This window comes from Dasypus novemcinctus, chromosome 17, assembly GCF_030445035.2.
Source record: "Dasypus novemcinctus isolate mDasNov1 chromosome 17, mDasNov1.1.hap2, whole genome shotgun sequence".
NCBI lineage: Eukaryota > Metazoa > Chordata > Mammalia > Cingulata > Dasypodidae > Dasypus > Dasypus novemcinctus.
The window spans coordinates 12,401,073-12,414,876 of record NC_080689.1 but is presented as its reverse complement, the minus strand read 5'-3'; the positions used below and the strand labels follow the sequence as shown (position 1 = coordinate 12,414,876).

Here is a 13,804-nt window from a genome sequence, read left to right as displayed (position 1 = left end):
ATGCTCTGCTCATATTTCTTTCATTCTTTTTTTTTCCTTTCTGCCCCTCAACTTGGAAATTTCAATTGGTTTGTCTTCACATTCACTGATCCTTTCTTCTGCCTCCTTCAGTCTGCTCTTGATCCCCTCTGTTGATTTTTTCACCTCAATTATTGTATTTTTGAGTTCCAGAATTTCCATTTGGTTTTTCTTTATCATTTCTATCTCTTTATTGAAATTCTCATTTTGCACATATATTGTTTTCCTGATTTCCTTTAGTTCTTTATCCAAGTTTTTCTTTAGTTCATTGATCTGTTTATGAGAGCTGTCTAATATCTTTGATTAAAAGTTCCAGAGACTGTTCTTCTTATGGAAAAGAAATTCTTCTTTTCCTGTGACTGGGCCTACTTTCCTACATTCTTCTTTTGTAATTTTTTGTTGTTGTTGTTGTTGAGAACTGGACATTCCAAATATCACGTTGAAGTTACTCTGGAAATTGAGGTCTCTGATAATTTGGTTTGCCAGACTAAGAAAAAAAAGGAAATAAGAAAGGAAGAAAGGACAAATATATAGAGAGAGAAATAGGGAAAAAAGGAAAGATAGAGAATAACAACAAACAGAAAAATAACAACAAATAACTAAGGAGTAAAAAAGTAAAGGGCTCTGGCTCCCCAAATCTCTTGTTATGTGCTGGTTGGAAGCCAGACACTGCTGCTTTTGAGACTGAAACCCAGGCAGCATCCCTCTTCTTCCTTCAGTTATCTTTTAGATCCAAAATTATAAAGCAAAAAAACTAAAAGACCAGAACCAGGCAACCACAAAAAAGTAGAAAGAAAAAGAGATGCATTGGCTACTATGGAAAGGGCAGAAAGCAAGGCCCAGAGTCTATGCAGTGCCTTCAGGGATCTACCAGACCAGGAAAGAGTCACAAAGAGAAAGAAAAAAATGTATAGCTCTTTACATCTAGGTAGATACTGGGGGAAGGCTGGAAGTGCTGCTGCCTAGAAGGCCAAAACTGAGGTCAGCTTCCCTGCTGGCTCCTCACAGATCCCACAGATTGACCTCAACCCTGAGCCCCAACTTTTAGAGGAAGAGGTTTTCTCTGCCATCCCTGGCCCCAACCAGCTGCTCCTGGAATCCCGACCACGTTGCCGCAGGTGTGGCAATTTATGCAGCTCTACCATGGGGCTCAGCTATGGGGGCTGCCCACTGATTTGTGCTTTCACTTTAAAAAGTTGAGCTCTTATCAGCCCCTCACTTCTTCTGGTACTCCTGTGGTTATTCTAAATGTCCATTCTGGTTCCAAGGTCAACAACTAGTTAATTCCATCTCTTTTTCTAGCTCTTTCACTTTCTAGTGGAGTGAGTGATTTGTAAAATTTCCCACTCTGTCATTTTTTATGTGTGTTTTAATATAAAAATTAATGCCTTTCTCCCACCCCATGCCTTCTATTAAAATTACCATCCCAGGAAATCATGGCTGGTTTATCCCATGACCTCTTTGGATAATGGGTATTACCAAAGGAGTTTGGTGTTAAGTCATTTATAAATTGGGTGTTTTCTTTTGATAAGGTTTTAGAAGTTCCATCCTTATAATCAAACTTTAGGAGTGTCAAGGCCGTGTTACCACAGCCACCAAATGGCCTCTTCAGGAAAATAACTACCATCTTTACTTGCCCAGACAAAATGCTCACCTGTCCACAATTTTCACTTGTACCTCTTCATTTACCAGCTGATTTTATATATACTAGGATCATCTTTTTAATTGTACTTATATGAAACAAAAATGGACTGATTAGTGCAAACATAGTTATTCAATATAAATAACTGACTATCCGCAATATCATGAAAACTGAACACAATTGTAGGAAGTCTAAGTTTAAAATGTTCTTACTAACAACATATTTTTCTTGTCTGGAAGACAACACTGGAAGAAAAGGAGAGCAAACATTATCATTGTCCTTATTTAGATGGCCTTCAATACCAGGCACTGTGCCCCATCACGTGATAATGGTGGGGCTTTTAAATAACTTATCTGTAACTCATCTTTCTCATCCATAAAATGGGCTTAGCTGTTATTTCCAGGATTTAAGGAAAACTCAAATAATAACTGCTCAGCTCCTGAGATGGAAAGCACTTGCGATACACAGATAATGATAAATGTCAGATAGACGGAGGTCAGAATATCATCTTTATTATTGATAGAGCTATACAGAGCTTGTGGCCTGGATGTGAGGCACAAACTGGACCGCACACTACCCATTTCTACCCAGATACCCACGCCTAGACTTGGGCCAACCCATTTGAGGGACAGTTTGGGTCTACAAGATTCATGCCATGATCACTGTCTCTCAGTGGACTGGGGACTTGGTTAATTATGGAGATTTCATTAATAAATTAGCTCCTTCTGGTTGAGAAAATCTAACCTTTCCTGTGAAGAGGATTAAGGGGTGGAGTGAGAGGACAGGGATTTCCCTCAGCATGGAGACCTGAGTACTAGGAAAGACTCCACCTTCCCAGGCAGTTAGGATTAAACAAGGTGACACGAATGCTTAGCACAGAGCCTGCTGGCACACAGCATGGCTAACACTTACAGATATTATTATTTATGGTAGTAACAAGAGGTACTTTATATGCGCTTTCTCATTTGAAATATGTTAGTATATTAACAACCCTGTGAGATACATTATCTTCATTTTGCAGGAGATGAAGCTGAGGCTCAAAGAGGAAAAGCAACTTGCCCAAGGTCCTCTAGATAGTAAGTCAGGTCAGGAGTCCAGACTTTACTGTGAGCTCAGTGCTCTTCTACTCTTTCATATAGTTTGAAGTATTTTTTTTCCCCTTGAGTGATTACGTGAAATTTGTAACCAAATCTGGAGTCCAGTAAATGTTAGATTTCTACTTTGTGTTCATATATTAGCAGGAATTATTACCCAGATTTGGAAATAGAAATGTAAGTATAAACATAATGATTTCTCGTTCTTATTTTAACTACTTTTTATTTCTACAAATTTTATTACAACCTTTATTATTCTTTAGAATTATCAAATACTGTAAACTTGTGGTAAAGTAGCAAGATTGGGTAATAGTAGTTTGCCAGATGACTTTAGATCTTTTCTTTGTAAGAGGGGGATTATTTCGGCAACGGCTCAAGCATCCCTCCTCCCCCACGGCCCATCCAGGTCTCTTTCCTCCCTCTTCAGAGGTGATTACTAGCTGACGTTTGAATTGTGCGTTTTAACATTTTACATAAATGGTATGGTTCTGTGCGTTTGCTTTTGTAGCGTCAATTTTCCTCTCTGCTTTACACTTGAAATTTCCCGCATGCTGATTTCTGAAGATTGAGCTAAGGCATTTAGCTTTTTCTTTTTAGCTGGGGCCTTGCCACATAAAACACCCTCTATCCCATGAAAGAAACAAGTGTCATATGGGGTCTTTGAAGTCTTTTGAAAGGGGTTCTCCTTCTAAATACCTTTTCTTCTCTGGGTTCTTGTGAGAAGCCTTATTGTCCTACTGAAGAGACATTTTCGAGTTTGAATTTATACTGTCCCTTTTGTTCCCTCTTTTCTTCTTCAAGAATTTATATCCTAATTTCCCCCAGAACTGAGACAGTTCCCCAAGGGCAAGGCATCCTATGATATCTACCCAACTTTACATTAGGCTTAATGTAAATTTTTGAATCACAGTAGCATAAATTATAATAAGCTGATTAACACAATGAACCCATCAGAAGACACTTAGCAGGCATTTGGTCCTTGACAGTTTTACTTTCTATGACTTTGAAACACCAGAGGCCTTTATTTAGGCAGGGTTTATTTAGTGCTTATCAGCTTGAGTCCAGCTCTCATGTTTGCCTAAACTTGGACACGTCAATTTGGAGTCATTTAAGGAGAAGGATGCCTGCTGGCAAACAGTTACGTATATGCACATGGGACCAACACGCACACAGTGAAATCACAAAGTTAGATTACTTTTTCAGCTATGCAGAATGTCCAGATCTGGACTGAAAAATATTAATTGGGCTCTGACTTTTTACCAGGCACTATGCTTAGCATGTCAAATCTAGCATCTTATTTATCCCACAGAGCAGGAGGATATAGGCAGTGCTCCAACTCATATATGATGAAGAAACTGAATCTCAAAGGGCTTAGCCAAAATTATACAGCTAGCAAGGATTTGAACTGGCACGCAGACCACAGTGCTTTCGTTGTCAGCCATATATTGCCTTTATTCTTTGTAATAGATGTCTTGTTTGTCACAGTCTACGATTCCAAATGTCTCGACTGGGGATGGTGACATTGACACATAATCCAAATGGTGCTAGCACTCCCTCACCAAACCATGGCTCCTCTGCCCCCATCCACTGCCAGCCCACGATCATCCTCTGGACCCCTCTCCAGGCTCCAAATGGGGGATGTGCCTTTCCTGCAGATGGGTAACCTCTGATGGTAAGGAACTATATTTTTAAGGCCACTTGCCTACTGCCGACACTTTTTTTTCAATTTATTGAAATATATCTCTCATACGTAAACATACATAAATAATAAGTGTATAATAGTTGTGAACTTACAAAACAAACATATATAACATCAAACATATATAACATCTCACCCTACCACTAATAACTTGCATTGTTTTTAAACTTTTTAAACTAATGATTAAAGAGCATTGTCAAAATATTACTACTAAACAAAGTAATTTTCCCTTAACCAATCTAATTGTTATTATCTTTATATCATTTATATATGAACATACATAAACAATTAAGTGTATTGTAAAAGTTGTGAACTTACGAAGCAAACATGCATAACATCATGCAGGGGTCCCATACATCAACCCTCCACCAATACCTTGCATTGTCATGAGATGATTGTTACAAACTATGAAAGAACACAATCAAAATCTTACTACTAATTATAGTCCTTATCTTACATTCAGTGTGTTTTCTCCCAACCCACCCTATTATTATTTTTTAAATACTTTTTTTTATGACAGAAGTTGTAAACTTATAAAACAATCATGCACATGTGCAGAATTCCCAAACAACACCCCTCCATCAACACAGCACAATGTGGTGTGTCATTTGCTACAAATAATATCATCTGATTGTTACCATGTCCCTAATGTACATTTGGCTCACAATTTCCATACTGCCTCAGTATCAACACAGTACATCTTTGCATAGATGCAAGAATATTATATTATTACTACTAACCACAGTCCATAGGTCACTCCAGCTGTATTTTTCCCATGTTTCTCCACATTCCCATCACCCTGCAGTAGTGATATACATTTGTTCTAGCCAACAAAGGACACTCTTGCATCTGTACCATCAACCACAATTCTCACCCACCTCTTGCTTACTGTGCTATTCAGTTCCTAGATTATTCTCAAGCATTCTGGCCATTGGCATTTACATAACTAGACTACCATTTTCAGTCACATCCCCATTTATAAAATAGCTGTTACTCACTGTGTGTTACCACCCACTCTATACATTTCCACACTTTTACAGTAAAGCTAATTAAAACTTCTACATACATTAGACATCAATAGTCCACTCAGCCCTTCTCTTATCTCCTTCAAGAATCCACCACCTACCACCAGGTCTTGAAGATATTTTCAAATAATTTCTTCTAGAAGTTTTATGGCTCTTGCTTTTATTTTTTAGTTTTTTGATCCCTTTTGAGTTAATTTTTGGATCAGGTATGAGATAGGGGTCCTCTTTCCTTCTTTCAGCTATGAATGTCCAATTTTTTCAGCACCATTTGTTGAATGGATTGTTCTGCCTGAGTTATGTGAGTTTGACAGGCCAGTCAATAATCACTTGACCATACCTGTGAGGGTCTGTTTCTGAGCCATAAATTTGGTTCTGTTGGTCTATTGTGTCTGTCTTTAGGCCCATACCATATTGTTTTTACAATTATAGGTAGGTATTATGATTTAAAGTCTGGAGATGAAGGTTCACGTTTCCTTTTTATAATGTTTCTGGCTATTCGGGACTCCTTACCCTTCCAAATAAATTTAATGATCATGATTTCAATTTTTTCTTTAATGCTGGTATTATTTTTATTGGGATTACATTAAATCTGTTTATCAATTTGAGTAGAATTCGCATCTTAATAATATTTAGTCTTGCAATCCATGAGCATGGAATGTTCTTCCAGTTATTTAGGAGGTTAGAGCTTTTTTAATTTTTTTTAACATTGAGTTGCAGTTTTCTAAATACAAGTGCTTTACATCATTGGTTAAGTTTATTCCTATTTGAGTTTTATCTGTCATATTTTATTTTTACCACTCTTTTGACACTTTTAGTTACTTTTATTGATATAATCTTCATTTCTAGACTCTCTTCCAGGCCTCTCTCTCCTGTCTTTTCTTTTCAGGTTCTAGCACACCCTTTAGTATTTCCTGAAATTCTTGTCTTTAGCTTAGAAATTCTCTCAGTTTCTGTTTATCTGTGAATATTCTAATTTCGCCCTCATTTTTGAAAGACAGTCTTGCTGGATATAAGATTCATGGCTGGAAGTTTTTTTCTTGTAGTATCTTAAATATATCAGACCACTGTCTTCTTGCCTCCATGGTTTCTGGTGAGAAATCAGCACTTAATCTTATTGGATATCCCTTATATGTTGTGCATTGCTTTTCTCTTGCTGCTCTCAGAATTCTCTTTGTCTTTGGCCATTGACATTCTGATGAGTATGTGTCTTGGAGTTGGTCTATTTGGATTTTTTCAGATGGGAGTACATTGTGCTTCTTGAACATGGATATCTATGTCCTTCAATAGGGTTGGGAGGAAGCAGACTTGGCCCAATGGATAGGGCGTCCACCTACCACATGGGAGGTCTGCGGTTCAAACCCTGGGCCTCCTTGACCTGTGTGGAGCTGGCCCATGTGCAGTGCTGATGTGCGCAAGGAGTGCTGTGCCATGCAGGGGTGTCCCCCACATAGGGGAGCCCCACGCGCAAGGCGTGCGCCCCATAAGGAGAACCGCCCAGTGTGAAAGAAAGTACAGCCTGCCCAAGAATGGTGCCACACACATGGAGAGCTGACACAACAAGATGATGCAACAAAAAGAAATACAGACTCCCAGTGCTGCTGATAAGGATAGAAGCAGTCATAGAAGAACACACAGTGAATGGATACAGAGAGCAGACAACTGGGGGGGGGGCAGGGCGGGAAGGAGAGAGAAATAAATAAAAAGTAAATCTTAAAAAGAAAAGTAGGGTTGGGAAATTTTCTACCTTTATTTCTTTAAATATTCCTTCTGCCCCTTTTCCCTTCTCTTCTCCTTCTGGGATACCCATGACATGTATGTTTGTATGTCTCTTGCTGTCATTTAGTTCCCTGAGACCTTGTTCAATTTTTTCAATTCTTTTCTTCATCTCTTCTTTTGTATGTTGACTTTCAGAGGCCTTTTCTTCAAACTCAGCAATCCTGCCTCCTCAAATCTGCTATTATATGATTCCAATGTTTTTTCAATTTCATTGATTGCACCTTTCATTCCCATAAGATCTGCTATTTTTCTATGTATGCTTTCAAATTCTTCTTTGTGTTCATCCAATGTCTCCTTAATATCCTTAATCTCTTTAGCCATCTCATTCAATTTATTAAGATTTGTTTGAACATCTATAGTCAGTTGTCTCAACTCCTTTATGTCATCTGAAGGCTTATCTTGTTCCTTTAACTGGGCCATAGCTTCCTGTTTCTTGGTGTGGATTGTAATTTTTTGTTGGTGTCTTCACATCTGGCTTACTAGAGTATTTATTCTAGGTGCAGTTTTTCTCTTTATTTTAGTTTCTCCCTTGCTGGTTGTATAGTAGGAGCCAAGCATGTAGTTGGTGCTGTAAGCTGTGGAGGCTCAAGCTGCCCTCATTGCCCCAGGGACCAATGAAGCTTCTTCCAACTTTCTCCTTTGCCAGGAGTAGGGACAGAGTCTCAACTGTGTGGAATAATCCACGTGCAGGCCTAGACTGTAGTTGCCCGGAGAGACTGGTGAAGCTTCATATCCCTTTCTCCCTTGCTTGGGGCAGGGATGGAGCTGCAGGTGTGGGCAGCAATCTATGCAGTGCCGGTCCAAGATGATGACAGTTGCCCTGGTAGACTTCTGATTTTTAGTCTATGACAGCCAAAGTTACCTGCAGTTACCTGTATAAGCTGGTGCAGGGCTCCTCAGCCTCCTTGCCACCAGATGTGGGGCTGAAGCCTAGGCTAGGGCTGCAGGCTGATCTGCGTGAAAGAAACTAGTTCCTGCTGACACTGAGAGTTTCAATCAGCCCGGAGTCAGAATGGCAGCTACTGGCCTCTTTCTGACTTGGGCTAGTTCACACACCCCTGTTCCCAGGGTTATCTCTTAGCCAGCCAAGTCTACCAATCAGTACCCGAAATTGGCAGCCAACCATCTCCTCCTCCCTTTTCTGGGAAATGGAGCTTCCAATTCCCATCACAGAACAGCTCCTGGGGTGACTCGTGCAACCAGAGAAGGAGCTCATGCACCAGCCTCCGTGGCTTGGCCGGTAATTTCCCAGAGAGGCTGATGCAGGTCCCTGCAGCTTCCTCCCTGCTGGAGGTGGCACTGGGGCCTAGGCTAGACCTGAAATATGATCTGGATGGGAAGAAGCTGGTCTTCACCAGCACTGGGATTCTCAGTCCACCCCGCTTCCCCTCATGCCAGGTGTGGAGTTAAGATGGTGGCTCCCGGCCTCTTTCTACTTGGACAGGCTCAAGTTTTAGCTGTTCTCAGGATTATACTGTAGCCCACTGAATTTCCTCATCAATAGCTGAAATTGGTGCCCAATCGTCTCTTTCTCCCCTGTTTTTGGGAAGTGGAGCTTTCAAGTCCAGTCACTGAACAGCTCCCAAGGCGGCTTGTGCCTCCAGTGGAGGATGGGCACGGCCTCTGTGGCGTGGAGCACTCTACATACTAGTCTTCTCTGCAGACAGGCAGTCTCCTCCTTCTACTCCTTCAAGGACATTGCAGGATGCTCTTCTGGTCTCTTGGAGCCCCAAACAGGTGCTTCAGCTAGCTCCAGAGAGCTCTGGGTGTTTGCTAACTGCCCTGTAGCAGGAGCTGACTCTAGGAGCTCCTTACTCTGCCACCATCTTGCTGGTTCTGCCTACACTTTTTTAAAGTCCACTTATCTTTTAGGAATCCAAAGGAAAACTTCCAGGCCTCGATTGCAAGTTCATAATAGTCGATATTCTTGACTATTAGACATCAGTGCTGAACCTAATTTATAGCTCCAATGATGAGCCTTGGCACATTATTGGCTTAAAGTTGTAAATATTTGAATTCTAATTGTCATAAAACAAACAAGCCACAAAATGTCCAAGGCAGATGAATGTTATTTTAGGAAACTAGCAGACCCTAGCTAGTGGGCAGCTTGTATTGTCTCTGCACAACCAATAGGCTTCTGGAATCTTTTCTACCTCCCCCTGCCAGCAGCACCTGCCACCATGTTGCAAATAGTTCTCTAAAGCTCAAACCGCCCATAATGGCGCACGTATGTGAGTCTTTGCCTTTTAAACTATTTCCCATCTGCCCTGCCTCTTGGGCAGAAGCCCTGTATGGCTGAAATTATCTGACCCAGAAAGATAAGTCCATCATTTCATTTTATAACAGTTTTCCCACCCTCGTCCAGCCTGAGCCCATTGCTGCAATCAGCCTGGTTGCCCTTGATAGATGCTTTATGTATTAGCATTTTGTGGCAGAAAGCTAAAAAAATAAACAAACCACAAAAAAGCACCTTACAATTATAAACCTGGTCCTGGAGTAGCACCCCAGCAACTTTTTCTGGCTTTGTGACATTGGGGAGCAATTTACCAGAAGGTATCCCCTTGGAGCTTCATTTTCTTTATACGTGAAATGTGGGCAGTCCCGTTCGCAAAGGAGTTTGTTGTAGAGATTAAACTGAGATGGCACATGGTAGGCGTCTAATGAAGGGCAGTACCTATTACCATTCTTGCTAGGTCTACTACAAGCAGCCCTGGGACTAGTACTACAACTACCGTTAATGACACTAACCATGCAACAACTGAGTTCCATTTGCTTGGAGCCATGCAGATACTGCTGCTGACCTGGGAGGTAGAGCAAACCATGTGTATCTTCCCACAGAAGCCAACCAAGAGCCCCCATGGGGCTATCCCTTTGCAGAAATCTCCCACTTAGTTTAATTGTATGAATTCCAGTATTTCAGGAAAACTGGTTGAGGCCCTTCCATGTGCTAGTCTGCTTTGTGTGCTGGGAACACTGGACCAAGTAGGATGGAGTCCATGTCTTTAAGTGGCCTACTGTGCTCCCCATTGTGATAACTCAGGCACCCCACATTTTAAATTAACTGGCGTCCCTGCCATGAGTTTTTAAATGTAGGCCTTTGCCAAGTCAGATCATTTGAGTCTGCCAGCGCTTCCCAGCAGGTGGGATTGCCACATCCTTTCTGGAAGCACACAGCCTTCGGTCACAAGGAGAAGGGAAGAGGGGGCAGTTGCTAAGGTGGCCAGAGTGGCTGGCGGGGAAGGCCTGTCTTGTTCAGGCTCCTCTGCCTGTGGAGCCATTGTCCTTGCCTGGACGAATCGCCAGCCCCGCTGTGGGCCTCATCCTTTAAAAAGAGAGGCTGCCCTCACCACTACCACCAGGCCCATGGAACAAAGCTGAATCTGACTCTCAACTTGACCTGGCTGACCCTTTTTTACTTTCTGTTCTGGAAATTAGCGTTAAAATAGGCTGGGATGAGAGAGAGAGAGAATTAATTAGGCAGTGGACCTTTTCGTGTTCTGCATTTAGCAGCCGCAGGCTTTCTTACATTTATAAAAAATGAAAAGAAGAGGGGTCTTTTGTAAAAACCGGAGCATGAGGTTGTGAAGAGGTAGAAAGATCCCAGCTGGGGGAGGTGCCTTTTTTTTCCTGCAGAATGAAATTCTTTTTGGCTATGTGACAAGAGCTAATTTTAGAAAAATGATTCTTGAAAGAAAATGATTTCTGAAGGCTAAGATGCATGGAGTGTTTCACTATATAGCTAACATCCTAAATCTTTTTTATTATTTCAATGTTAAAATAAATACTTAGATTTAAGATCAGTTCAGACAACTCCTCTACACAAAAAAGACATGAAGTGTTTTTCAAACCCACAGAAAACCCAGCCAGATGGCAGTTGTAGCAGAGAGATCAATCAAATGTGTTTAAAAGAAAATACTCCCCATTCAAGAAAACTGGCAATAAAGTTTGTCAACCACAGAGCTTAAGAAGGACCTCATTTTTAAAAAGTGGCAGAGCAGAGAATTAACATCTCTTTAAACCTTTGAAGAGAATAGAAAGTTAGCCGTATTAACTCCCAAGAGGCATTGTGATGTCCATTTGCATTGTTTGCATTTCATAATTTCATGACAACTTGTAAAATAAATTGTGCCTTTTGGAAAATGATTTTTTTTTTTCCAGAACAATTTGAAGGAGAATTTAAACATCCATTGGTACTATTGTGAATATCCATAAGGAAAATGTGACTCATTTCTTTGTTTGGGAATTAGTATTTAAGATATGGGCACCGAAATTCCTGAGCAAGTGAAACGAGTGGAATAAATTCTAGCAGCGGGGTGCTTTCAACTTTGACTGCAATTGTAACCTTACCACAGAAGTCTCCTAGAGGCTGGGCTGGAAAGGGGAGGGAAAAATGGGAAGAAAGCAGTACAGAGTAGTTCAAATAGGCAGAGAATGTCCATTTCGGAGCTTAAAATTTAGCCTTGCCAGGGATGTTAGAATCACTGGAAAGAAAGAGAACGCTGCACCGCTGCGGCTCTGCGAAAATTCCTGTCGGTGCTCTTCCTGGGGGAAAGCTGGCAAGAACTCAACAGCTTCAGTCACTTGACAAAGCACATGAACATAAGATTAGGGAGCACTCTTTTATGGGCACCTGGGGACAGGTGATTTGCCTGATGGGCCTCTTATATCTGTCTCCCTGATGCGATTTACATCATACCAGCTAATGATAGGCTATAGCAGTGAGTGTTACAGAGTACTTTGTTTAAGCCATATCATTATATTTCAGAGGTCCTATATTAGGGGAAAATACATTTTTCCTATTGCTTAGTTAAACATTTGTTTTCATCAGGCTATATGGTCATTTTAAGGAAAAAAACGATCTATGGCAATTCATGATATCCCCAATTCTCTCTAACCTGGATTTTTAGAAATCTGCTGACAGAGGCCCATGTAACTTATAATGATTTCTGTAGCATTTTGCTAGCTGAGGATTTGCTATGCCTTGAGATTTAATCCTTTTGGAGAACGTTCTCTTAATTGGCAACAGAAGGTTTGTAGTTCCAGAGGTTTCAGCGAAGTTTCTGGATTATTAAAAGTTGAAGCCTAACCATGAGTTCAAGCAGTGATCCCGCTCCTTTCTATTATTACTGTGCATTAGGAGCCACATAATTCTTACCTAATGAAAAATCATAATTCTTTGCATTGTGCTATGTATTCCTTTTGCGGTGCTCAGAGGGCTTCACAATCCCAATGTCTTTTTCCTTCCCAAAACCCAGGTAGAGGGACCAGACTGAGTTACCAGATTCTGGCCTCTCCATAGCCCCACCCCCTCTATCCCACTACACTTTTCCTTTACTTTCTTTGTGTCCCCAGAAGTTCTCTTATTCTTCCCCCTCCCTGTCTATCACCTGTCCAAGGCAAAAAAGCCTTGGTGTCCTCTTCGGTTGGAAACTAGGCATTTTAGTTGTATGAAGTCTGTAGCTCAGATCGTCTGAATCCTGCCATGAAATTGAGTAGATTCCCCCTCTCGGGTTGAATTCCTGTGGCTTCCTGCCTTGGCTGATCTGAAGGAACATCACTTCATCTGTCAGGGTGGCCTTCCGTCTGAGCACAGGTTTTGAGGCCCCTGCCCCAACAGATTTAGTCTTCCTTTTCATTGTTTGGCCTGCTGCTACTCTCTGCCCATACACTACCCTCTTTGGCTCTGTTTTGAAAATATTTTCTCAAGCAAGTGGCTGAAGATAAGGAATCCTCTGTTTCCATTCCCCAGTGCAGGGAAACCAGGCTGTGATGATTCCCAGCCAGCAGCCAGAGAGAGAGAGAGTTGCCCTTTAAATTAGCAACTGCAGTTTTATTAAAGGCAGTTTTCTGATTTCTATTAGAAATGTCCAAATACAGGACACAACTTCTAGACCTTCAACACCTTGAAGCATTGTCTTATGAGTGGACTGGCTTAGACAGAGGCTTCGTGTGTTAGTCTGCCAAAGTGGTGCTGATGCAAAGTTACAAAGGGGGGTTAGGTGGGGTAAAAGCTTACCATCCTAAGGCTGTAAAAAGTCCAACTCAAGGCACCATAAGAGGCGCTTTCCCACCAAAGTTAGTTGCCATGTGTTGAAGCAGGATGGCCACTGATCTCTATCTGGTCTCTGCCTTCCCCTCCAGGCTCACCCTCTCATCTTGAGCTCCGTGGGCCTAGCCTCTTGAGGTTTCACACTTAAGAGATCCTGTAGTCCTCTCTTCCCTGGCATAGGACTTGTTTCCTCCAAGGTCTCCTGGATCAGTCTCAGCTGTTCTGCTCTCTTCCAGTCTCAGCTGTAAGCTATCAGAAAAATGGCTCATCTCTCCCTGGGACCTCAGCTGTTTGACCCTTCTCCTTTCTGTCACATGGCAGGATCAAAAATGACAGAGGTCTCTCTTCCTGTGTCTGTCTTGAGTGAGTGTGCATTTATATCAGACCCAGCAAGGGTCTAAGTCACGCCCATTGACGTAGTAGAATCAAAAGCCCAATACATTCCTACCAAATATGCGAATCAAAGTCTCCACAGCTGAATTTAATGCAATCAAAAGGTAT

At 41.4% G+C, this 13,804-nt stretch overlaps 1 protein-coding gene across 5 annotated transcripts in view; it reads left to right on the top strand.

Annotated features, from left to right (window-relative positions):
• Nucleotides 1-13,804, top strand: part of ST6GAL2 (ST6 beta-galactoside alpha-2,6-sialyltransferase 2) — an 86,360-nt gene that overhangs the window by 35,243 nt on the left and 37,313 nt on the right. The gene's annotated exons all lie outside the window — the stretch shown is intronic.